The sequence below is a fragment of the Hyperoodon ampullatus genome (genome assembly GCF_949752795.1).
Source record: "Hyperoodon ampullatus genome assembly, chromosome: 8".
NCBI classification, from domain to species: Eukaryota; Metazoa; Chordata; class Mammalia; order Artiodactyla; family Ziphiidae; genus Hyperoodon; species Hyperoodon ampullatus.
In genome coordinates this window covers 102,030,281-102,055,143 of record NC_136921.1, presented here as the reverse complement: position 1 = coordinate 102,055,143, position 24,863 = coordinate 102,030,281, and the positions used below count along the sequence as shown (strand labels likewise).

The following is a 24,863-nucleotide window of genomic DNA, read 5'->3' as shown; positions in this document are numbered from 1 at the left end:
ACCTGAAACCAGACTTTGTACAGATGTTTTCCCTCAAGAAAACCAGTCTGTTGGCAGTACGTAGGGAAACAATGAGCCTTTACCCAACAAAAAAGGAAAATAAGATTGCCCTCTGAAAGTTAGACAAATAAACACACAAATTATTAGTCATCTGTGGAAGTAAAACCAAGAGATAGTATTTAACATCTCTCAAAACTCTAATCAAGGCGACCTCAGATACATCTCAGGATGCAGAACTGGAATATGGGTGCTGTTAGGTAAGCAAAGTTCAATGAAGTATTCTTGGAATAGAACAGGGATGATCAAACTGGATCTCCGAAAAGATAACCACCGTGCAAGACATTCTAGAAAACAAGGTTCTGAATTCCAAAACCCAAACTTGCTGGTCATTGTGGGGTAGGAATAACTTACCAAGCTTGCTCCCATCTGGGTGAAATATGTCTCACCCATGCTCGCTTCCTGTGCTCCGATTCCTTGCCCACTGTCTGGTTTCATTTTTCATTTGAAGAATCAACGATGTTTTTTAAAAAAGAACTAATGGTGTGATCTTGTTTCTTCCCCAGACCCATCAGTAAAAAGACACAACAGCAAGAAAATAAGACAAAGTTATTCCTGAACTGAGAGAGTTCTCAAATCCTCCTTCCTGTGAATAAGAAGGTGCTATTTAAGCCACTGCTGACACCCGGCCACAACAATCCCTGTTAGTTCAGGCAAAGAGGAAAAACTACCTCTTCCTACAAAGGTATGTGGGATGACTTCCCTGGTGGTCCAGTGGTTAGGACTTGGGGCTTTCATAGCCATGGCCCGGGTTCAATCCCTGGTCGGGGAACTGAGATCCCGCAAGCCGTGCGCTTCGGCAAAAAAAAAAAAAAACAGAGAAAGCTATGTGGGAATTCTCCAGTGGGGTTCATCAACCAGCAAAGCCTTAGAAGCAGTTGTTAAGCTGCCGAACATGTGGGCAATATGTGTAGTAGTATTATTGAATACATGTGTTTACATGTAAATACATGCATTAAATACAAGTGTTTAATACAGGCCAAATACATATTTAGTGGACATGTATTGAGCATCAGACGCTATCCTAGGCACTTCTGCACCCCTTCATCCACCTCATTCTCACAACGACCCTGTGACATGGGCACATTAGCCTCATTTCATATGAGGAAACAGGCTTCAGAGACTTGCTCAAAAGCGTTGACTTAGTAGGACCAGAGTTACCACTGGAATCCAAATCGGCTTTGGAGTTTCCTTCCACTGCACCTGTTTTGTGTGTAAGTGAAGAGACATGGGAGTAGCCCAGCGTTAGTAGGGCACATGTTTCATGGCTTTCCCCATTTCTCACATACTAACGCTGTAGATAGATAACACAGAATGAGACTTTGTAGTACATCCTGAAAGGAAGGCAGGAGGCTCCTTGCTTGTCTCCAGAAGGCCTCAGGAGGAGGTGAGTGGTGTTCACTCGCTCTCCTTTCCTTTGAAGAGCCACCCCTCCCCGTGTCAAAGCTGCCCTGCTTGAAAGTGCTTGGTTCAAGTGGTTTTATTCTTGGAGAGACAGCAGGGAGCAGTCTTGAAGCAGGATCTTATCTCCCTACCCAGAGACTGAACCTGAGTAGCCCGGATGAAAAGCAGGAATCCTGTTTCAAGGAAGCAATAACTGCAAAAATGGGCACAAAGTTTATTATTAGAGACACAGCACAACATGTGGGAAATGGTTTGTTTATTTAAGACAAAAGCAAGGCAGAAATACACACCCAGAGAAGAGGGTGTGTGTCCTGAATGAGAAGCCTGCCAGAGAGGTGATTTAAATCACTAATATGGGGCAGTTCTTCCTGGTCTTTCTTCTCCTCTGGCCAATTAACCCACTTCTTTTCCCACATCTGAGCTGTCTTTAGGGCCCTCCCCACAATATGCATGCACATCTTTTTGCCAAGATGGATTCCAGCGTGGAGGCTTACAGGGAGGTTGACAACACCTACTGTGGGATGGCACTCCCTCCCCTTTTGACCCCAGAGGAGCCTCCCTGCACATGTGCAGTCGGGGAGGTCTCCTTGACCTCAGGAGTGATAGATGTGGTCCCCCTAGCTCTTTACTCCAGCAGAGCTCAGCTCCTGCTATTAACTTTGTCCTTGGCGTGTTTAGGGAAAACAGAGCTCCAATTTACTCTGTTTGACAAGCTCCCCAGCTGCTCAGCCCAGGGGCCCATCTATCTCCTACCTCAGTTTGGATGGGGCTGACCGCAGGGGGAGTCCCTGACTCCAGGGTGGCCAGAGCCCTCCAGGGACTTTGCTAGAGCAATCGGTGCAGACACTGTCTTCTTTAGGGACTGCAATCTGTCACCCCCTGTGAGCCAGCTGTCACACACAGAGGCACCCAACTGGGGCTTTGCAGACAAAGGCGGGAGAGCCCTGACACCCTCATTTGAGACACTGGAGCCCAGCTTCCCAGAAGGGACCTATCATCCCCTCCCTAACTTCTCAGGTAGGTGAGTAGGCACTTTTTTCCCCTTTACAAAGTGGCATTTACCTGGTGAATTAATCATGGCTCAGGGTGAGGTCCTCAGTCTCACAGATTCAGAGGTTCCGTTCCATCAGAGCCTCATGAAGGAGAATACCTGATTGATAGGGATGGGAACTTTCAATATGATTAAACTCTGAGTAACTTAAATGATGAATTTACAATAAGAGAGCAAACTCTCAATGTATCAAACATTTAAATTGACGTTACCAGCCTGTTTTCTCCCTGTAGACATCGGAAATGAAATTATCAGCAGGTTGCCTGGTGTCCCTCATGGATCTGTAACCCTCTACCCCTCGACAGGGCTTGCTTGTTTACATAACAGCTCCCTAGCCTGAGTCTAGGACTATAAACCTCTTGAGGGCTGGGATTGTGTCTCACTCGTGGTTGGATTCCCCCAAGCCTAAGGCAGAGCTCATCCATATGGTGACACTCAAAAATGTCCAAACAAATTTCTGTTTCAGTCAGCAAAATAAAGAAATCCCATCACCACTTCTACACCACCTACTTATCAAATGGAAACATTTCCTGCAATGGTAAAACATGACTTTGACATTAGCCAGACTACTTCCCAGCAGTTAGATGAATCCGTGACCCCGCTGTCCACTGAACAAGACTGTGGTAGAGACCACCAAGGCCTCGGGGCTTCCTTCTGTCATCCTCTAGGATGGCCGTGCCATTGCCTCAGTCCTGAAGTCTCTGCAGACTTGTTCCTCTCTGCTCTGCATGGGTCCTGATGCCTCACACGAGCCATGGCACACAGGACGCAGGTACTTTGTATATTAACATTTTGTTGTCCAACAAATGGATTCCCTACGACAAATAGGGGACAGAGGCTCACATAAGTTAAGTAGCTTGCAAGCTTCATATTATTGGCTTCTAAATTGCCTAGAATAGCTCGTTCAAGGCTTGCTTTCTACTGTGTTTTAAGAGCATCAACGTTTCCCTTAACTTCAGAAGGGCAGAGAATGTGGCCAAGGATGGGGTTTCACTTTAGGATTCTTTTCTTGGACGGGTCACTTAAATCCTGACACTCATGTTCCCTGTTTGAAAGTACAATAGCAATAACAATACGAATATCTGATGTGTGTACAATACTTTATAGTTTGCAACATATGTTATTTCCAGTGGACCCGTTCAACAACCCTTTGGCTAGACAGATCAGTGATTGATTCCTAGAGATTACTAGAGGGATTTGCCCAAAGTCATCTGGCAGGCAAGGGCCCAGGATATTTCTGGTTTTGACTCCCAGCCCCATGCTCTCTCCACCTTCTTGCCCTGCGTCTTTCCTTACATGCACTGATAGCAATTATAGTTAGGTCTGGAAATATCATACGAAGTATTCCATCCACCACAGAATTTGAGGAGGCTACAATGAATTTGTTGTGATCTGTGATTGTTGAGCGCCTCCTGTGTGAAGATCACTAGGCTAGGAGCTGTGGGAAATACCAGGAAAAGTTGACTAAAATGTGCGCTCATCCACCTGGACACCAGTTCCCACGTGCTTTATCCATTGAGCTATAATTTCAAATTGACTCTTTTTTTTGCGGTACGCGGGCCTCTCACTGCTGTGGCCTCTCCCGTTGCGGAGCACAGGCTCCGGACGCACAGGCTCAGCAGCCATGGCTCACGGGCCCAGCCGCTCCGCGGCATGTGGGATCCTCCCGGACCGGGGCACGAACCCGTGTCCCCTGCATCGGCAGGTGGACTCTCAACCACTGTGCCACCAGGGAAGCCCCACAATAAGATATTATAATGGAACAAGTTGGTGCTAGATTTCATATGGAAAAATAAACATGCAATCCAAGAATAGCAAGGAAAACTCTAAAAGGAAAAGATATAAGGTGACTAGCCCTACAAGACGTCAAAACATACTATAAAACATCTATAATTAGAGCAGTATGGTGCTAGCACTTGAACAAACAAGGCCATTATCACAGTTTGTCAAGTCTATCATAGAAAAATCAGAAATTAAGTCAAGTACATACGGAACTTTAGTATATGATAAAGGGAGCAACTCAAATCACTAGGGCAAAAAATGGACTTTTTCATAAATGATGCTGGAACAATTGGTTAGCCATTTGGGGAAAGGATAAGATTCAGCTCTACCACACACCATATTCAAGAATAAATTCCAAATGATCTAAATGTAAACTGAATCCATATAAGTATTAGGAGAAAACTAGGTGAATTTCTCTTTAATCTGCATATAGAGGAAGGCTTGCTAACTATGACTCAAATCCAGATTCACTAAGTGCACTAAAAGAAAAAAGATTGCTAATTGTAAAAAAATATTTACTTATTTGGTTGTGCTGGGTCTTATTTGCAGCAGGCAGGCTCCTTAGTTGTGGCTTGCTGGCTCTTTAGTCATGGCATGGGAACTCTTAGTTGTGGCATGCATGTGGGATCTAGTTCCCTGACCAGGGATCGAACCTGGGCCCCCTGCATTGGGAGCGCAGAGTCTTAACCACTGCACCACCAGGGAAGTCCCCTGATAAATTTGATTAAAATAAAAAATAATGATTTTTCATGGCAAATATCACCATAAACAAAGTCATAAGACAATCGACAGACTGGAAGAAAATATTTGCAACATACATTACAGATAAAAGACCAATATGCCAGTATATAAGTAACTTAAAAATTGAGGGGGAGGGCTTCCCTGGTGGCACAGTGGTTGAGAGTCCGCCTGCCGATGCAGGGGACATGGATTCGTGGCCCGGTCCGGGAAGATCCCACATGCCACAGAGCAGCTGGGGCCATAAGCCATGGCCGCTGAGTCTGAGCGTCCGGAGCCTGTGCTCCACAATGGGAGAGGCAACAACAGTGAGAGGTCCACAAACCGAAAAAAAAAAAAAAAATTGAGAGGGAAAGAGGGAAAAAACAAACATAAAAACAAAGAAAAACTGGCAAAAGATAAAAGGTAATTCAAAAAATTATATATGAAAATGAACTTTTTCAACCTCACTCATAAGAGAAAAGCAAATTAAAATGACACTAAAATGCCATTTCTCACCTATCACATTATCAAGTTTTAAAATGACAACCCACTCTGATGGTGAGGAAGTGGATAAACAAGCATCTCATAAGTTGTTGGAGGAAATGTAAATTAGTACAACCTTTGTAAAGGGTAATTTGGCAGTATCTAACAAAACTACCCATGCACTTACTTTTTGAATTAGCAATCCCATTTCTAGGAATTTACCCTGAAGATATACCGGACAATAAGAAAATACGTTGCGTGATGTTTATTATCAAAGCATTGTTTGCAGTTGCAGAATATTTTCAACAATCCAAATGCCACACTTTGTTTTAGTCTGCTCTGGCTACCATAACAAAATACCATAAACTGGGTGGGTTAAACAACAGAAATTTATTTCTCACAGTTCTGAAGGTTGGGAGGTCCATGATCACAGTGCCAGCAGATTTGATGTCTAGTGAAGGTCCACTTCCTGGCTTGCAGATAGCTGCCTTCTCTCTGGCTCACCTGTCTTTTCTCCTGTACAAACTCATGGAGAGAGAGCTCTTGTGTCTCTTCCTCTTCTTATAAGAGCACTAATCCCATGAAAGGGGTTCTACCTTCATCCAAATCTAATCATATCCCAAGGCACATCCCCTAACCCCAACCCCCTAACCCTAATGGGGGTTAGGACTTCAACACAGGAATTTTGAGAGGACACAAACATTCAGTTCATAATAACAGCAGCTACATAAACAATGGTACATTCCCACAATGGAAGTTGTTTAAAAAAAAAAAAACAGGACAGAGGATTTGGTTCATTCTTTTGTTTCTGTTTGTTTGTTTTTTATATTCCACATATGAGTGAAATGATTTGGTATTTTTCTTTCTGGTGGTGGTTACCTGAGGAAAAGGGGTGTGGAGGAAGGTGAAATGGGTAAAGGGGATCAACTGTGTGGTGACAGATGGGAACTAAATTTCTGGTGGTGAGCAGAGAAGTAGAAATATGTTGCATACCTGAAACTTAGCATTATAAACCAATGTTACCTCAATAAAAAATAAATTTTTTTGAAAGAGGAAAATCTCTATGAATTGATATGATTTCCAGAATTTACTGTTAAGTTTAACAAAAACAAAAAAAGCAAAGTGCAAAAAGTTATCTAGAGGGACTTCCCTGGTGGTCCAGTGGTTAAGAATCTGTCTTGCAATGCAGGGGACACCGGTTCGATCCCTGGTCAGGGAACTAAGATTCCACATGCCATGGGGTAACTGAGCCTGCACACTACAACTAGATAGCCTGCATGCTGCAACTACAGAGCCCATGCACTGTGGAGTCCACACACCACCACTACAGAGCCCATGCGCTCTGGAGCCCATGTGCCACAACTACAGAGAAGCCCACGCACCACAACGAAAGATCCCACGTGCCACAACTAAGCCAATAAATAAATAAATAAACTTTTAAAAAAAGGTTATCTACAGTATACTACCTATTGTGTAAGAAAGGAGAAATAAAAATAAAGAAGGAAAAAATAAGAAAATATACATGTGTCTACTCACTTGAGCATAAAGAAACACAGACAAGATAAACTATAAGCTAAGACTGGACACCTTTGGGGCATGTCAGGAAATGGATGGAAAAGACAGGAAATATGGGTGGGAGAAAGACACTTATCTGAATATAATTTTTGGTACAATCCAGACTTTTGGAGCCATGTTAATGTTTCACATACTCAAAAAAGGAAAATAAGTAAAATCATCAAGTAAGGGGAAAATTTAATAAAACTAAAGTTTAACCCAATCCCTCCCCCCAAATGAACCAAACTGCATATCAAATGAATAACATAACCACACTTAAGGGAGACTGGGAAAAGAACCCAGGTAACATTTGAACACAGTATTAGGACTACATGTCCTTAGGCTAAAACCCCAAAACATCCCTAAACAAGCACTGAACTCTAATTAGTAGGCTTATTTTTCACAGAGGCAAAAATTAACACCTCTAAAACTACTTTATGTACATTCTAGGACTGAGTAAATAAAAAATATATTGTGTAAATGGGAGCCAGTTTTCTGTCAGAGAAGGGAGTTGTAAATATGAAAGAAAAGATCAAATAAACACTGTGCCTTGAACTGGAATTATAGCTATCAATGTGAACTCATGGGGAGATAGATGACAGATAGATAGATAGATAGATTAGATAGGTAGGTAGGTAGATAGATAGATAGATAGATAGATAAGAGAGAAGGGAGGGAGGGAGGAATGGGGGGAGATATTAGATGAATATTAAAATTGATATAGCTGTATGAAGGTGTATATATATACTCATATAATGCTACTTCTAGCACAGATCAAGTTCTCAATAATGTCCTTTTCCAGGCTCTCTATTTCATTCTAACTGGTGTATTTTTCTGTTCCTGTGCCTACAGCACTCTTCTTGTAAATTATCACATTAATATTTTTGTTTATTTTTTTAATTGAAGTATATTTGATTTACAATGTTGTTAGTTTCTGGTGTACAGCAAAGTGACTCAGTTATATATATATATATATATATATATATATATATGCACACACACACACAAACATACATATTTTTTTTCAGCTTCTTTTCCATTATAGGTTATTATAAGATATTGAATATAGTTCCCTGTGCTACACAGTGGGGAACCTTGTTGTTTATCTATTTTTTTTTTTAGATTTTTTTTATGTGGACCATTTTTAAAGCCTTTATTGAATTTGTTACAATATTGCTTCTTTTTTATGTTTTGGTTTTGTGGCCACAAGACATGTGGGATCTTAGCTCCCCAACCAGGGATCAAACCCACAACCCCTGCATTGGAAGGCGTAGTCTTAACCACTGGACAACCAGGGAAGTCCCTGTTTATCTATTTTATACATAGTAGTGTGTATCTGTTAATTCCAAGCTCCTAATTTATTCCTTCCCCGCCTTTCCCCTTTGGTAACCATAAATTTGTTTTCAATGTCTGTGAATCCGTTTCTGTTTTGTAAATAAGTTCATTTGTATCATTTTTTAAAGATCCCACATATAAGTAATGTATATATTTATCCTTCTCTTACTTACTTCACTTAGTATGATAATCTCTAGTTGCATCCATGTTGCTGCCAATGGCATTATTTCATTCTTTTTTATGGCTGATTCCAGTATTCCAGTGTGTATATATGCCACATCTTCTTTATCCATTAATCTGTCAATGGACATTTAGGTTGTTTCCATGTCTTGGCTACTGTAAAGAGTGCTGCTAAGAACATAGGGGTGCATGTATCTTTTCAAATTATAGTTTGTTCAGGTATATGCCTAGGAGTGGAATTCCTGGGTCATATGGCAACTCTATTTTTAGTTTTTTGAGGAATCTCCATACTGTTTTCCATAGTGGGTGTATCAATCTACATTCCTACCAACAGGGTAGGAGGGTTCCCTTTTCTCCACACCCTCTCCAGCATTTACTATTTGTAGACCTTTTGATGACAGCCATTCTGACGGGTGTATGGTCATACCTCATTGTAGTTTTGATTTGCATTTCTCTAATAATCAGCAATATCGAGCATCCTTTCATATGTTTGTTGGCAATCTGTATATCTTCTTTGGAGAAATGTCTATTTAGGTCTTCTGCCCATTTTTTGATTCGGTCTTTTTTTTCATATTGAGCTGTATAAGCTGTTTTGTGTTGTTTATTTTTTTATAGTTATTTTACAACTAGTTTGTAAATTCCCTTGAAAAACCTGGTAAAGAATTTGATTTAAAATAGACTTAATTTACAAATTAATATAGGCAGAATTGATATCTTTCAGCAGACTAACCCTAAGCATTTCTAATTTCTTATGCTATTATAAACAGTACTTTTGCTTCAATTTCCAACTGATTGTTGCTAGTTCATAAAAATGTAATTCAGTTTTATATGTTGATATATACTGCAACCATGCTAAACTCACTCATTTGTACTACAGAAAAATTTTCTGTAGATTCCATGAGATTTTTACACAGATAATCAAGTCACATGCAAATAAAGATAGGTTTACCCCTTCCTTTCTAGCCTGTATGACTTTTTGTTTTTTCTTACCTTATTATACTGGCTAGTCTCCAGTAGAGTGTCAAATAAAAGTAGTGAGAGTGGACATACTTGCTTTGTCCCTGACCGTAGTGGGAAAGCATTGTCTTTCAACATTAAGTATGCTATTAACTGTAGGTTTTTTGTAGATGTTCTGTATCAGTTTGAGAAAGTTTTCATCTATTCTTGGTTTCCTGCGTTTTATCATGAAAGGAGATTGGATTTTGTCAAATGTTTTCTTTTTATTTATTGAGATGATCAGATGGTTTTTCAACATGAGGAATGATATTGATTGATTTTCAAATGTTAAAACAACCTGTAACCTTCGGGTAAAATCCACTTAGCCATCATGTATTATTCTTATTACAGATTTTCAGATTCAATTTGTTAAAATTTTAAGAAAATTTTACATCTATATTTATGAGGGATAAATAGTTTTCTTTTTCTGAACTGTCTTTGTCTGCTTTCATTATCAGAGTAATGCTCTCTTCATAGAAGTATTTTTAGGGGGAAGGAATATGTACAGTTGTTCATAATATTCACTTGCTATCCTTTTAATATCTGTAGGATTTGTAGTAATGTCATCTCTTTCATTCCCAATATTGGTATTTTGTGTCATTTTTTTTCTGATCAGTCTGGCTAAAAGTTTATCAATTTTACTTTTCAAAGAACCAGTTTTCAGTTTTTGTTGGTCTTCTATATTGTTTTGTTTCTATCCATTGACTTTCTGTTTTGATTTTATCTCCTTTTGCTTGCTTTGTATTTTATTTGCTCTTCTTTTTGTAGTTTCTTAAATTGGAAGCTGAGGTCAATGATGTCAGATCTTCCTTCTTTTTAAAAATATTTATTATTACTTTTTTTTTTTTTTTTGGCTGAATTGGGTCTTACTTGCGGCACACAGAATCTTCATTGCAGCATGTGGCATCTTGTGTTGCGGCACCCAGGCTCTTCACTGTGTCATGTGTGCTTCTTTCTAGTTGTGGCACACAGGCTTCTCTCTAGTTGCGGCTCATGGACTTCTCTCTAGTTGTGGTGTGCGGGATTTCTCACTCTATTTGTGACATGCAGGCTCCAGGATGCATGGGCTCTGTAGTTGTGGTGCATGGGCTTCATGGTGTGTGGGCTCTGTAGTTTGTGGCACACCAACTCTCTAGTTGTGTCACGTAGGCTTAGTTGCCCCACGGCATGTGGGATCTTAGTTCCCTGACCAGGGATCAAACCCACGTGCCCTATGTTGAAAGGTGGACTTTTTACCACTGGACCACCAGGGAAGTCCCAGACCTTTCTTATTTACTAGTATAGTTTAATGCTATATATTTCTTTCTAAGTACCACTGCTTGCATTCCCCAAATTTGGTATGTTGGTTTTTCCTTTTTTAACATCTTTATTGGAGTATAGTTGCTTTACAGTGTTGTGTTAGTTTCTGCTGTATAACAAAATGAATCAGCTATATGTATACATATATTCCCATATCCCCTCCCTCTTGCATCTCCCTCCCACCCTCCTTATCCCACCCCTCTAGGTGGTCACAAAGCACCAAACTGATCTCCCTGTGCTATGCAGCTGCTTCCCACTAGCTATCTATTTTACATTTGGTAGAGTATACATGTTAATGACACTCCTTCACTTTGTCCCAGCTTACCCTCCCACCCCCGTCTCCTCAAGTCCATTCTCTACATCTGCATCTTTATTCCTGTCCTGCCCCTAGGTTCATCAGAACCGTTTTTTATTTTTAGGTTCCATATATATGTGTTAGCATATGGTATTTGTTCTTCTTCTTCTGACATACTTCACTCTGGATGACAGACTCTAGGTCCATCCACCTCACTACAGATAACAATTTCATTTCTTTTTATGGCTGAGTAATATTCCATCGTACATATGTGTCACATCCTCTTTATCCATTCATCTGTCGATGGACACTTAGGTTGCTTCCATATCCTGTATATTGTAAATAGTGCTGCAGTGAACATTGGGGTACATGACTCTTCTTGAATTATGGTATTCTCAGGGTATATGCCCAATAGTGGGATTGCTGGGCCATATGGTAGCTCTATTTTTAGTTTTTTAAGGAACCTCCATACTGTTCTCCACAGTGACTGTATCAATTTACATTCCCACCAACAGTGCAAGAGAGTTCCCTTTCTCCACACTCCCTCCAGCATCTATTGTTTGTAGATTTTTTGATGATGGCCATCCTGACTGGTGTGAGGTAGTACCTCATTGTAGTTGTGATTTGCATTTCTCTAATGATTAGTGATGTTGAGCATCCTTTCATGTGTTTGTTGCCAATCTGTGTATCTTCTTTGAAGAAATGTCTATTTAGGTCTTCTGCCCATTTTTGGATTGAGTTGTTTTTTTGAATATTAAGCTGCATGAGCTGCTTATATATTTTGGAGATTAATCCTTTGTGAATTGCTTCATTTGAGAATATTTTCTCCCATTCTGAGGGTTGTCTTTTCATTTATTTATGGCTTCCTTTGTTGTGCAAAATCTTTTAAGTTTAATTAGATCCTATTTGTTTATTTTCGTTTTTATTTCCATTTCTCTAGGAGATGGGTCAATAAGGATCTTGCTGTGATTTATGTCATAGTGTTCTGCCTATGTTTTCCTCTAAGAGTTTTATAGTCTCTGACCTTACATTGAGGTCTCCAATCCATTTTATTTTTGTATATGGTGTTAGGAAGTGTTCTAATTTCATTCTTTTACATGTAGCTGTCCAGTTTTCCCAGCACCATTTATTGAAGAGGCTGTCTTCACTCCATTGTATACTCTTGCCGCCTTTATCAAAGATAAGGTGACCATATGTGCCTGGGTTTATCTCTGGGCTTTCTATCCTGTTCCATTTATCTATATTTCAGTTTTTGTGCCAGTACCATACTGTCTAGATTACTGTAGCTTTGTAGTATAGTCTGAAGTCAGGGAGCCTGATTCTTACAGCTCCGTTTTTCTTTCTCAAGATTGCTTTGGCTATTCAGGGTCTTTTGTGTTTCCATACAAATTGTGCAATTTTTTGTTCTAGTTCTGTGAAAAAATGCCATTGGTAGTTTGATAGGGATTGTATTGAATCTTTAGATTGCTTTGGGTAGTAGAGTCATTTTCACAATGTTGATTCTTCCAATCCTAGAACATGGTATATCTCTCCATCTGTTTGTATCATCTTTAATTTCTTTCATCATTGTCTTATAGTTTTCTGCATACAGGTCTTTTGTCTCCTTAGGTAGGCTTATTCCTAGGTACTTTATTCTTTTTGTTACAGTGGTAAATGGGAGTGTTTCCTTAATTTCTCTTTCAGATTTTTCATCATTAGTGTATAGGAATGAAAGATTTCTGTGCATTAATTTTGTATCCTGCTACTTTACCAAATTCATTGATTAGCTCTAGTAGTTTTCTGGTAGCATCTTTAGGATTCTCTATGTATAGTATCATGTCATCTGCAAACAGTGACAGTTTTACTTCTTCTTTTCCAATTTGGATTCTTTTCATTTCTTTTTCTTCTCTGATGGTTGTGGCTAAAACTTCCAAAACTATGTTGAATAATAGTGGTGAGAGTGGGAAACCTTGTCTTGTTCCTGATCTTAGAGGAAATGGTTTCAGTTTTTCACCATTGAGAACGATATTGGCTGTGGGTTTGTCATATATGGCCTTTATTATGTTGAGGGAGGTTCCCTCTATGCTTACTTTCTGGAGAGTTTTTATCATAAATGGGTGTTGAATTTTGTCAAAATATTTCTCTGCATCTATTGAGATTATCATAAAGTTTTAATCCTTCAGTTTGTTAATACAGTGTATCACATTGATTGATTTGAGTATACTGAAGAATCCTTGCATTCCTGGGATAAATCCCACTTGATCATGGTGTATGATCCTTTTATTGTTCTGTTGGATTCTGTTTTCTAGTGTTTTGTTGAGGATTTTTTGCATCTATGTTCATCAGTTATATTGGCCTGTAGTTTTCTTTTTTTGTGACATCTTTGCCTGGTTTTGGTATTAGGGTGATGGTAGCCTTGTCGAATGCATCTTGGAGTGTTACTCCCTCTGCTATATTTTGGAAGAGTTTGAGAAGGATAGGTGTTAACTCTTCTCTAAATGTTTGATAGAATTCGCCTGTGAAGTCATCTGGTCCTGGCTTTTGTTTGTTGGAAGATTTCAGTTTCAATTTCAGTGCTTGTGATTGGTCTGTTCATATTTTCTAGTTCTTCCTGATTCAGTCTTGGCAGATTGTGCTTTTCTAAGAATTTGTCAATTTCTTCCAGGTCGTCCATCTTACTGGCATATAGTTGTTTGTCGTAGTCTCTCATGATCCTTTGTATTTCTTCAGTGTCAGTTGTTACTTCTCCTTTTTCATTTCTAATTCTGTTGATTTGAGTCTTCTCCCTTTTTTTCTTGATAAGTCTGGCTAATGGTTTATCAATTTTGTTTATCTTCTTAAAGAACCAGCTTTTACTTTTACTGATCTTTGCTATTGTTTCCTTCATTTGTTTTTCATTTATTTCTGATCTGATCTTTATTTCTTTCCTTCTGCTAACTGTGGGGGGTTTTCTTGTTCTTTTTTCTCTAATTGCTTTAGGTGTAAGGTTAGGTTGTTTGAGATTTTTCTTGTTTCTTGAGGTAGGATAGTATTGATACAAACTTCCCTCTTAGAACTGCTTTTGCTGCATCCCATAGCTTTTGGGTCATCACGTTTTCATTGTCATTTGTTTCTAGGTATTTTTTGCTTTCCTCTTTGATTTCTTCAGTGATCTCTTGGTTATTTAGTAGCGTATTGTTTAGTCTCCATGTGTTTGTATTTTTTAGTTTTTTTTTTCCTGTAATTGATATCTAGTCTCATAGCATTGTGGTCAGAAAAGATAATTGATATGATTTCAAATTTTTTTAATTTACCAAGGCTTGATTTTTGACCCAAGATATGATCTATTCTGAAGAATGTTCCACGAGCACTTGAGAAGAAAGTGTATTCTGTTGTTTTTGGATGGAATGTCCTATAAATATCAATTAAGTTCATCTTGTTTAATTGTCATTTAAAGCTTGTGTTTCCTTATTTATTTTCATTTTGGATGATCTGTCCATTGGTGAAAGTGGGGTGTTAAAGTCCCCTACTATGATTGTGTTACTGTTGATTTCCCCTTTTATGGCTGTTACCATTTGCCTTATGTATTGAGGTGCTTTATGTTGGGTGCATAAATATTTACAATTGTTGTATCTTCTTCTTGGATTGATCCTTTAGTCATTATGTAGTGTCCTCCTTTGTCCCTTGTAATAGTCTTTATTTTAAAGTTTATTTTGTCTGATATGAGAATTGCTACTCCAGCTTTCTTTTGATTTCCACTTGAATGGAATATCTTTTTCCACCCCCTCACTTTCAATCTGTATGTGTCCCTAGGTCTGAAGTGGGTCTCTTGTAAACAGCATATATATATGGGTGGGTCTTGTTTTTGTATCCATTCAGCCAGTCTATATCTTTTTGGTGGGAGCATTTAATCCATTTACATTTAAGGTAATTATTGATATGTATGTTAGTATTACCATTTTCTTAAATGTTTTGGGGTTGTTTATGTAGGTCTTTTCCTTCTCTTGTGTTTCCTGCCTAAAGAAGTTCCTTTAGCATTTGTTGTAAAGCTGGTTTGGTGGTGCTGAATTCTGTTAACTTTTGCTTGTCTGTAAGGGTTTTAATTTCTCCTTCAAATCTGAATGAGATCCTTGCTGGGTAGAGTAATCTTAGTTGTAGGTTTTTCCCTTTCATCACTTTAAATATGTCCTGCCACTCCCTTCTGGCTTGCAGAGTTTCTGCTGAAAGATCAGCTGTAAACCTTATGGGGATTCCCTTCTATGTTATTTTTTGTTTTTCCCTTGCTGCTTTTAATATTTTTTCTTTGTATTTAATTTTTGATAGTTTGATTAATATGTGTCTTGGTGTGCTTCTCCTTGGATTTATCCTGAGTGGGACTCTCTGCACTTCCTGGACTTGACTATTTCCTTTCCCAGGTTAGGGAAGTTTTCAACTATAATCTCTTCAAATATTTTCTCAGTCCCTTTCTTTATCTCTTCTTCTTCTGGGACCCCTATAATTAGAATGTTGGTGCATTTAATGTTGTCCCAGAGACTGGCTTAAATTCTTTTCATTCTTTTTTCTTTATTCTGCTCTGTGATAGTTATTTCCACTATTTTATCTTCCAGGTCACTTCTCTGTTCTTCTGCCTCAGTTATTCTACTATTGATTCCTTCTAGAGAATTTTTTTTTTTCTGGTACGTGGGCTTCTCACTGTTGTGGCCTCTCCTGTTGTGGAGCACAGGCTCTGGACGTGCAGGCTCAGTGGCCATGGCTCACGGGCCCAGCCATTCCGCGGCATGTGGGATCTTCCCGGACCGGGGCACGAACCCGTGTCCCCTGCATCGGCAGGTGGACTCTCTACCACTGCGCCACCAGGGAAGCCCTAGAGACTTTTTAATTTATTTTGTTGTTCATCATTGTTTGTTTGCTCTTTAGTTCTTCTAGGTCCTTGTTAAATGTTTCTTTTATTTTCTCCATTCTATTATTTCCAAGGTTTTGGATCATCTTTACTATCATTACTCTGAATTCTTTTTCAGGCATACTGCCTATTTCCTCTTCATTTGTTTGGTCTGGTAGGTTTTTACCTTGCTCCTTCGTCTGCAGCATATTTTTCTGTCTTCTCATTTTCTTTAACTTACTGTTTTGGGGGTCTCCTTTTTGCAGGCTGCAGGTTCGTAGTTCCCATTGTTTTGGGTGTCTGCCCCCAGTGGGTGATGTTGGTTCAGTGGCTTGTGTAGGCTTCCTAGTGGAGGGGACTGGTGCCTCTGTTCTGGTGGGTGGGGCAGGATGTTGTCTTTCTGGTGGGCAGGGTCATGTCCTGTCGTGTGTTTTGGGGTGTCTGTGAACTTAGTATGATTTTAGGCAACCTCTGCTAATGGGTGGGGCTGTCTTCCAGTCTCACTAGTTTTTTTGGCATGGGGCATCCAGCACTGGAGCTTGCTGGCCATTGGGTGGAGCTGGGTCTTAGCATTGAGACAGAGATCTCTGGGAGAGCTCTCACCAATTGATATTATGTGGGGCTGGGAGGTCTCTGGTGGTCCAATGTCCTGAACTCGGCTTTCCCACCTAAGAGGCTCAGGCCTGACACCTGGCAGGAACACCAAGACCCTGTCAGCCACATGGCTCAGAAGAAAAGGGAGGAAAAAAAGAAAGAAAAAAAATAATTAAAAAATTATTAACATAAAATAATATGTTTTTTAAAAATGAAGAGAGTAACCAAATAAACAAATCCACCAAGGATAACAAGTGCTAAAAACTAAACTAAGGTAAACATATATATTAGAAACAAATCAGTTACAGACAGCAAACCCCAAGTCCACAGTTGCTCCTAAAGTCCACCGCCCCAATTTTGGTATGATTTGTTGTCTATTCAGGTATTCCTCAGATGCAGGGTACATCAAGTTGATTGTGGGGATTTAATCCGCTGCTCCTGTGGCTGCATGGAGAAATTTCCTTTTCTTCTTTGTTCGCACAGCTCCCAGGGTTCAGCTTTGGATTTGGACCCGCCTCTGTGTGTAGGTCACCCTCAGGCATCTGTTCCCACCCAGATAGGAGGGAGTGAAAGCAGTGGCTGATTAGGGGGCTCTCACTCACTCAGGCTGGGGGAAGGGAGGGGTACGGTAGTCATAATTAGAATGTGGGGCAAGCTTGCAATGGCAGAAGCCAGCATGATGTTGCAACAGTCTGAGGAGCGCCATGTGTTCTCCCGGGGAAGTTGTCCCTGGATCGTGGGACCCTGGCAGTGGCGGTCTGCACAGGCTCCCAGGAGGGGAGGTGTGGATGTGACCTGTGCTTGTTCACAGGCTTCTTGGTGGCTGCAGCAGCAGCCTTAGCGTTTCATGCCCGTCTTGGGTCCAAGCTGATAGCCGTGGCTCGTGCCCATCTGTGGAGCTCATTTAGGTGGTGCTCTGAATCCCCTCTCCTCGCGCACCGTGTAACGATGGTCTCTTATCTCTTCGGCAGGTCCAGACTTTTCCCCAGACTCCCTCCCGGCTAGCTGTGGCGCACTAGCCCCTTCAGGTTGTGTTCACACAGCCAACCCCAGTCCTCTCCCTGGGTTCTGAACTCTGAAGCCAGAGCCTCAGCTCCCAGCACCCACTCGCCCTGGTGGGTGAGCAGACAAACCTCGGGCTGGTGAATGCTGGTTGGCACCAATCCTCTGTGCCGGGAGCCTCTCCGCTTTGCCCTCCACACCCCTGTTGCTGTGCTCTCCTCCATGGCTCCAAAGCTCCCCCCCTCCGCCACCCGCAGTCTCCACCCACGAAGGGGCTTCCTAGTGTGTGGAAACCTTTCCTCCTTCACAGCTCCCTCCCAGAGTTGCAGGTCCCGTCCCTATTCTTTTGTCTCTTTTTTCTTTTTTTCTTTTGCCCTACCCAGGTATGTGGGGAGTTTCTTGCCTTTTGGGAAGTCTGAGGTCTTCTGCCAGCGTTCGGTAGGTGTTCTGTAGGGGTTGTCCCACGTGTAGATGCATTTCTGATGTATTTGTGGGGAGGAAGGTGATCTCCACGTCTTACTCCTCCGCCATCTTGAAGGTCCCCCTCCAGTATATTGGTTTTTGTTCTGTGTTCTTTTATGTGATTGACAGGTTTAGCCACAAGAGGCGACACACGAGAGGCTCAGGAAAACAAATTTATTATGCTCCCAGGTCCTAAAATTGGATGCGCAGCATACTGTTCCATGTAGGGCCACATGGGAAAGCCTCAGAGTGGTCAGCACGCAGAAAGCAGGAGCAAGGGGAAAGCCGAAGCTAGAATCTTTATTGGAGTTTCTGTGGGACAGGCAAGGCAGGGCAGAATGAACAGTTTAGAACTCCCTAGTTTGAATAATTTCAGCTGGCTCTACACTGTTAAGGGTGGTCCCTAGTTGCCTGGTACCTGGCCCTGGGATGATTAAGACGGAGTGTATTGCCTCCTGGGGTGTATGGGCCAGATAGAGGAGATATGGCTCTGGACTGTTTAGTCTGTAAGTCAAAGACATGCTCCTGGCTGTGCCCTTTGCTGTCTCAAGAATTGCCTAGGCTCACTATTTACAATAGCCAAGACATGGAAGCAACCTAAACGTCCATCAACAGATGAATGGATAAGGAAGATGTGGTACACACACACACACACACACACACACACAGTGGAATACTACTCAGCCACAAAAAAGAATGAAATAATGCCACATGGATGGACCTAGAGATTATCATACTAAGTGAAGTATGTCAGAAAGAGAAAGACAAATACCATATGACATCAGTTATATGTGGAATCTAAACTATGACACAAATGAACTTGCCTATGAAACAGAAACACTCACAGACATAGAAAACAGACTTGTGGTTACCAACAGGGAAAGGGGAGGGATGGATTGGGAGTTTGGGGTTAGCAGATGCAAACTATTATATACAGAATGGATAAACACAGGTCCTATTATATAGCACAGGGAACTATATTCAACATCCTGTAATAAACCATAATGGAAAAGAATATGGAAAAATGTGTATGTAACTGAATCACTTTGTTGTATACCAGAAACAGAGCATTGTAAATTAGCTATACTTCAATTTAAAAAAAACAAAAAACAAAAAAAAGAATAGGCTAGTCTCAGCAAGGTGTATCTCTCCCCAACCAGAACAGTTTTTAAGATGTCAAAACATACAGAAAATTATAAACAAAATTAATAGTTTTCAGACTTCCCTGGTGGCACAGAGGTTAAGAATCCACCTGCCAATGCAGGGGTCACGGGTTTGATCCCTGGTCCGGGAAGATCCCACATGCCATAGAGCAACTAAGCCCATGTGCCACAACTACTGAGTTTGCACTCTAGAGCCCACAAGCCACAACTATGGAGCCCGTGTGCTACAACTACTGAAGCCTGTGTGCCTAGAGCCTGTGCTCCACAACAAGAGAAGCCACCGCAATGAGAAGCACACACACCACAACGAAGAGTAGCCCCTGCTCACAGCAACTAGAGAAGGCCCATGTGCAGCAACGAAGACCCAACACAGCCAGAAATAATTTATATATATATATATTTTTTAAAATGTAGTTTTCATTTTCACTCAATTCAAAAATAGTAATTTCTCTTTTTTTTTTACATTTAGAATTGTGTTACTTAGTTTTCAAATATTTGGGGGTTTCCCACAGATCTTTTACCGATTTTTAATTTACTTCCACTGTGGTCAAGGAACATTGCTTGTGTGACTTGAATCCTTTTAAATTTATTGGGACTGGTTGTATGGTCCAGAATTAAATCTTAGTAAATGATCTGTATGAACTTGAAAGGAATGTGTATTCTGCGGTTACTGGGTGGTGTTTTATAAATGTTAGTCAGGTGAAGTTGGTTAATAGTGTTGTTTAAGTCTTCTGTATCTTTACTGATATTTGGTCTATTTATTCTATCAATTATTGAGAAAAAGGTATTAAAATCTCTGAAATGTGTATTTTTCTATTTCTTCTTTCAGGTGTATCAGTTTTTGCTTCAAGTATTTTAAAGCTGTAATTAGGAACATAAATCTTTAGAATTATTAGCTCCTCTTTATAAAATATTCTTTGCTCTGAAATCTACTTGGCCCAACATTAATATAGCTACTCCAGCTTTCGTTTGCTTCATGTTAGCATAGTATATATTGTTCCATTCTCTAAACCTATTTGCATCCTAATATTAAATCTTGTAGGCAGCATAATTTTGTTCTTCTTTTAAAAATCTGACAATCTCTGATTTTTAATTGAGGGCGTTTAGACCATTTCCTATTTATTCTCTACTTATCCCATCTGCTCCTTATTTCCTTCCTCCTCTTTTTCTGACTTCTTTAGAATTGAGTATTTTTCATGACTTCATTTTATCTCCTATATTGGTTTATTAACCATAATTCTTTGTTATTTTAGTGGTTGCTTCAGTACCACAGGCGACTTTCAAGTAATGTTATACCACTTTATGTATAACACAAGAACCTTACAACAGTACACATCCACTTCTACCCTCTTGGCTTTTGTACTATTGTTGTTATACATTTTACTTTTACATGTTATAAACTCCACAATACATTTCCTTTGTTCTAAACAGTTATCTTTATTTTTTATTGTGGTAAAATATACATAAAATTTACAATTTTAACCACTTTTAAGTGCACAGTTTAGTGGCATTAAGTTCATTCAGTGTTGTGCAACTATGACCACTATCCATCTCCAGAAGTTAGCAATCAGTTCTCCTTTAAAAAAAATGTAAATAACAGAAAATCTTTTATATTTATCAAGGTAGTTTGTAGTAGTCTTCAATCCTTTGTGTAGATACAAATTTCTAACTAGCATTATATTCCTTTCCTCAAAGGACTTCCTTTAACATGACCTTTAGTGCTGATCTGCTAGTAATGAATTCTTTCAGCACTCCTATATCTGAAGAAGAATTTCACTTTTATTTTTGAAAGATCTTTTCGCTGGGTATAGAATTCTAAGTTGTTGGTTTTTTTCTTTCAATACTTAAAGATATTTCTTGATAGTCTTTTTTTTTTAAATAAATTTATTTATTTATTTTTTTGGCTGTGTTGGGTCTTCATTTCTGTGTGAGGGCTTTCTCTAGTTGCAGCGAGCGGGGGCCACTCTTCATCGTGGTGCGCGGGCCTCTCACTGTCGCGGCCTCTCTTGTTGCAGAGCACAGGCTCCAGATGTGCAGGCTCAGTAGCTGTGGCTCACGGGCCCAGTTGCTCCGCGGCATGTGGGATCTTCCCAGACCAGGGCTCGAACCTGTGTCCCCTGCATTGGCAGGCAGATTCTCAACCCTGTGCCACCAGGGAAGCCCTCGATAGTCTTCTTGATTCCATAGTTTTTAATAAGAAATCTCATCAAATATTTGGGGGTTTCCAACAGATCTTTTACTGATTTTAAATTTAATTCCACTGTGGTCACAGAACATAGTCTGCCGTCTTTATCTGTGTTTCCCTGCACAAAGTGTCCTCTCTGGCTCCTTTTTAAAAACAGTTCTGCCCTCACTTTTTCCCTCTCCTTTCACATTTTACTATTTAAGCAGCAAGAAGAAATCAGGTGGCTACTTGAACATTTTGCTTGCAAATCTTAGCAAATCTTGCAAATCTAGACCACAAAGTTCATTGGACACATTCTGCTTTCCATATAACTGCAGATGACAGTGCCACTAAATTTTTGGCCACTGTGTAATAGAGATCCCCCTTCCTCCAGTTTCCAATAGCAGCTTCTTCACTTCCTTTTAAGCACTCACTGACAGTGTTCTCAATAATAGTCTGTTGAAGGTAATTTGGGCATTCTCTAACATGTTCCTCAAAATCCAGCCTCTCCCCACTTCTTAGTTCCAAAGCCACTCCCACGTTTTTGAGTATTTGTTACAACAGCATCCCACGCTTGGTACCAAAATCTATATTAGTTATCTATTGCTTTGTAATCATGGGCAACCGTGACCACAATCCATCTCCAGTACTTAGCAATCAATTCTCTTTCTTAAAAAAGAGATGTAAATAATAAGACATTTTTTAATTTAAAATTTTTTACAATTTAAAATTTTGTGGCTTAAAATGACAACATTTATGATCTCACAGTTTCTGTGCATCAGGAATCCAGGACCTTAGCTGTGTCCTCTGGTTCACGTCTCTCACAGGATACAATCAAGGGGTAGGTTAGGGCTGTAGTCATCTAACCAATGTAGTCATTGGTTGTAGGCTCAACCAAGAGAGGAAGTTTCCAAGCTCACTCCTGTGAGCTTGGCAGGATTCAGTCCACTGTGGGCCATTGGACTGAGGCTCCCTCCATTCCTTGCCATGTGGGCCTCTCCATTGGGCAGCTTACTTTGTCAGAGCAAGCAAATAAGAAATGTCAGAGAGAGTATGGAAACAAGTTTTCATTATGAGTTGTATTTTCCTGGCTCTTTGCTTGCCTGGTAATTTCTGATTGGATGTCAGACAGTGCAAATTTTACCTTATTGGTTGCTAGATATTTTTGTGCTGTAATAATTAGCTTTGTCCTGGATTGTAGTAAGTTACTTGGAAATAATTGGATCCTTTTGGGTCTTGCCTTCAAACTTTTGTTAGGACTCATGCAGCATTAGTTTAGGTCTAACTTTCCACAATACTGAAGCAAAACCTTGCTGAACACTCTACCAGATGCCCAGTGAGTTGAGGATTTTCAGTCTGGCTGGTGGGAACAGGAATAGTTCAGGCCCTGGATAAGCTCCCCCTGACCCTTTCATGTGGTTCCTTCCCCAGCCTTGGGTAGCTTCTTTACATGCATGTGCAGAACAGTGCTCAGTGGAAGACTCTGGGCCCCTCAGCAAATCTCTTTGTGCAGCTCTCCTATTTGGTACTTTGTCCTATAAATTCCTTCTGCTATGGGGTGTAAGGACTGGTTCAGGGAAAAGGCAGCAGGAAGGGATAACAGGATAGATGGTTACCAGTGAGAGGTTCCCTCACAACTTCCCTCAAGGTGTAAGCAGGCAGGGTTATTGTGTTCCTTTTAAGTCCATAAACTTTGAAAAGAGACCCATTCAATAGTCACTGGATACCTACTATATGCCAGATATTGGGGTACAGATAGAACTCAAACCAACAGGATACAAAAATGTAAACACCAAAAATGAAAAAAAAGAAAAAAAAAGGACAGCATAAAGGACATAGCACAGTACAGGAAACACTTTTGGGGTAGGCGCAGGAGTTAGGTTTCCTGGAGATGATACATCTCAACTTACTTTTAGAGAATAAATAGGAATTTGTTACATGGTTTCAAATAAACTAATCCCGACTTGGCAAGGAGAGACTTCACTTCGAAGGATTGCTGCAAAGGGGAGGGCAGCTATTACAACAGGGAGAACACACTGACCATATGATCAGCAAGCATCTCAAGAGTTAAGCAAAAAAGTTTTTCTTTTATAGGGAGGAGGAAACACAGGAGGGGCTGAGGAAGTGGGATGAATGGGAGTGGCAATGGCAGATGGCAGATCAGACAGTGTTTTACCCTGAGTCCCACTGGACTCAGGAGGGGCTGTAGGCTGAGCGTGGGCCAAAAGTCAGGGGCCTGCAGAGAGAATCTTAACCAAGGTTTGGTTAACAAGCATTTTGTTCCAATTGATCAGTGGGGACAAGCGCTTCAGCTAATCATTCGAAGCAAAGAATGGGAATCTGGAAGGTCTGTGTCTGGCCTTGTCACTGTTAGACAAGGAGGGCACCCATGAGCCTTATCTCAGACATATGGGGAAAGGTGGTTCTTTGCGGTAAGCTGTTTTCCAGAACACAAAAGATGGCGGGGTGGGGGGTGGGGGGGCGGGTGTGTGGTTCTTTGAAAGTCCCAGTTTTCCAGGATCACAGGGCTTGGGTAAAATTCAACGTTATCTGTAGACAGGTTAGAGGACAAGAAAACAATGAGCAACAAGGAGATACACGAAGTGCTTGGCATTGCTTGAGTATCTCAAGCATGACAGGATATGAGAATCTGGAAATAATACTGGTTATAATCCAGTCTGACATCTGGGTGCCACCCACTGGGGTGAGTGGCCTTAGCACGGATGTGCCTGAGCACAGCCCTCAGGTCTGGCTGCTGGGGGCCATTTCCAGGGTTTGCACAGACACAGCGGCTCTCCATGGGTCAGCACCAACTGCTGGGCAGACTGTGAGAGTGCGTTTGTCCCCAAAAGGTCAGCTCAGTGAAGTGCAATTCAAGGAAGGTGGCTCTTGCTCCGAAGCACTCTTGACAGAATGAATGTGGTCTTCTCCCTGAGTGGGCGATGACGGCTGGGATCACTGCTGCCGGGCGGCAGGGGTGGGCAGGACTCCAAGTCGAGCGGCCTTAGTTAGCACAGGCTTCCAACACTCCCCAGGTGCAGGGCTGCCGCCTCCTAGAACAAGCCTCCTCAAAATAACACGTTCTTCTTCATGACCTATGCCTGTGCGTGCCTGCCTGTCTTCTATGGACCAATCCTGATTTGTGTCTTTTCCTGAACACCTTTTCTTTCATACCAGGAACAGAGAAGAAAAGCGCAGAGACATCTTTCAGAATACGGGAACCAGCCGTTAGATCCAAGGGTACTAAACTGCTACTAGAAGAGGAATCCAGCCTCCCAGCCATATCAACAGTGTATCTGGGGGGAGGTAGAAATAAAAGTTGATCCTCTCAGGGAAGACCAACCATCAGAAGCTGTGTGCACTGTGGCTCCCCACGAAGGTGATGGCCTTCAGGTTACCTAGAGGACCTACAGCTGTGGTGCCTCCCATGGAACCCACCTGAGCTGAACAGGGAGGGGCCAGGCAGCACTGCAAACTGCTCAAGC

The 24,863-nt window shown here is 40.9% G+C and overlaps 1 long non-coding RNA gene across 1 annotated transcript; it reads left to right on the top strand.

Annotated features, from left to right (window-relative positions):
- The first annotated feature begins 567 nt into the window (after positions 1 to 567).
- On the top strand, positions 568 to 24,674 carry LOC307057043. Its single transcript, XR_013811044.1, has 4 exons — positions 568 to 742; positions 2,321 to 2,482; positions 3,181 to 3,284; positions 24,556 to 24,674. It is a non-coding gene; the product is annotated as an uncharacterized lncRNA (long non-coding RNA).
- The last annotated feature ends 189 nt before the right edge of the window (positions 24,675 to 24,863 follow it).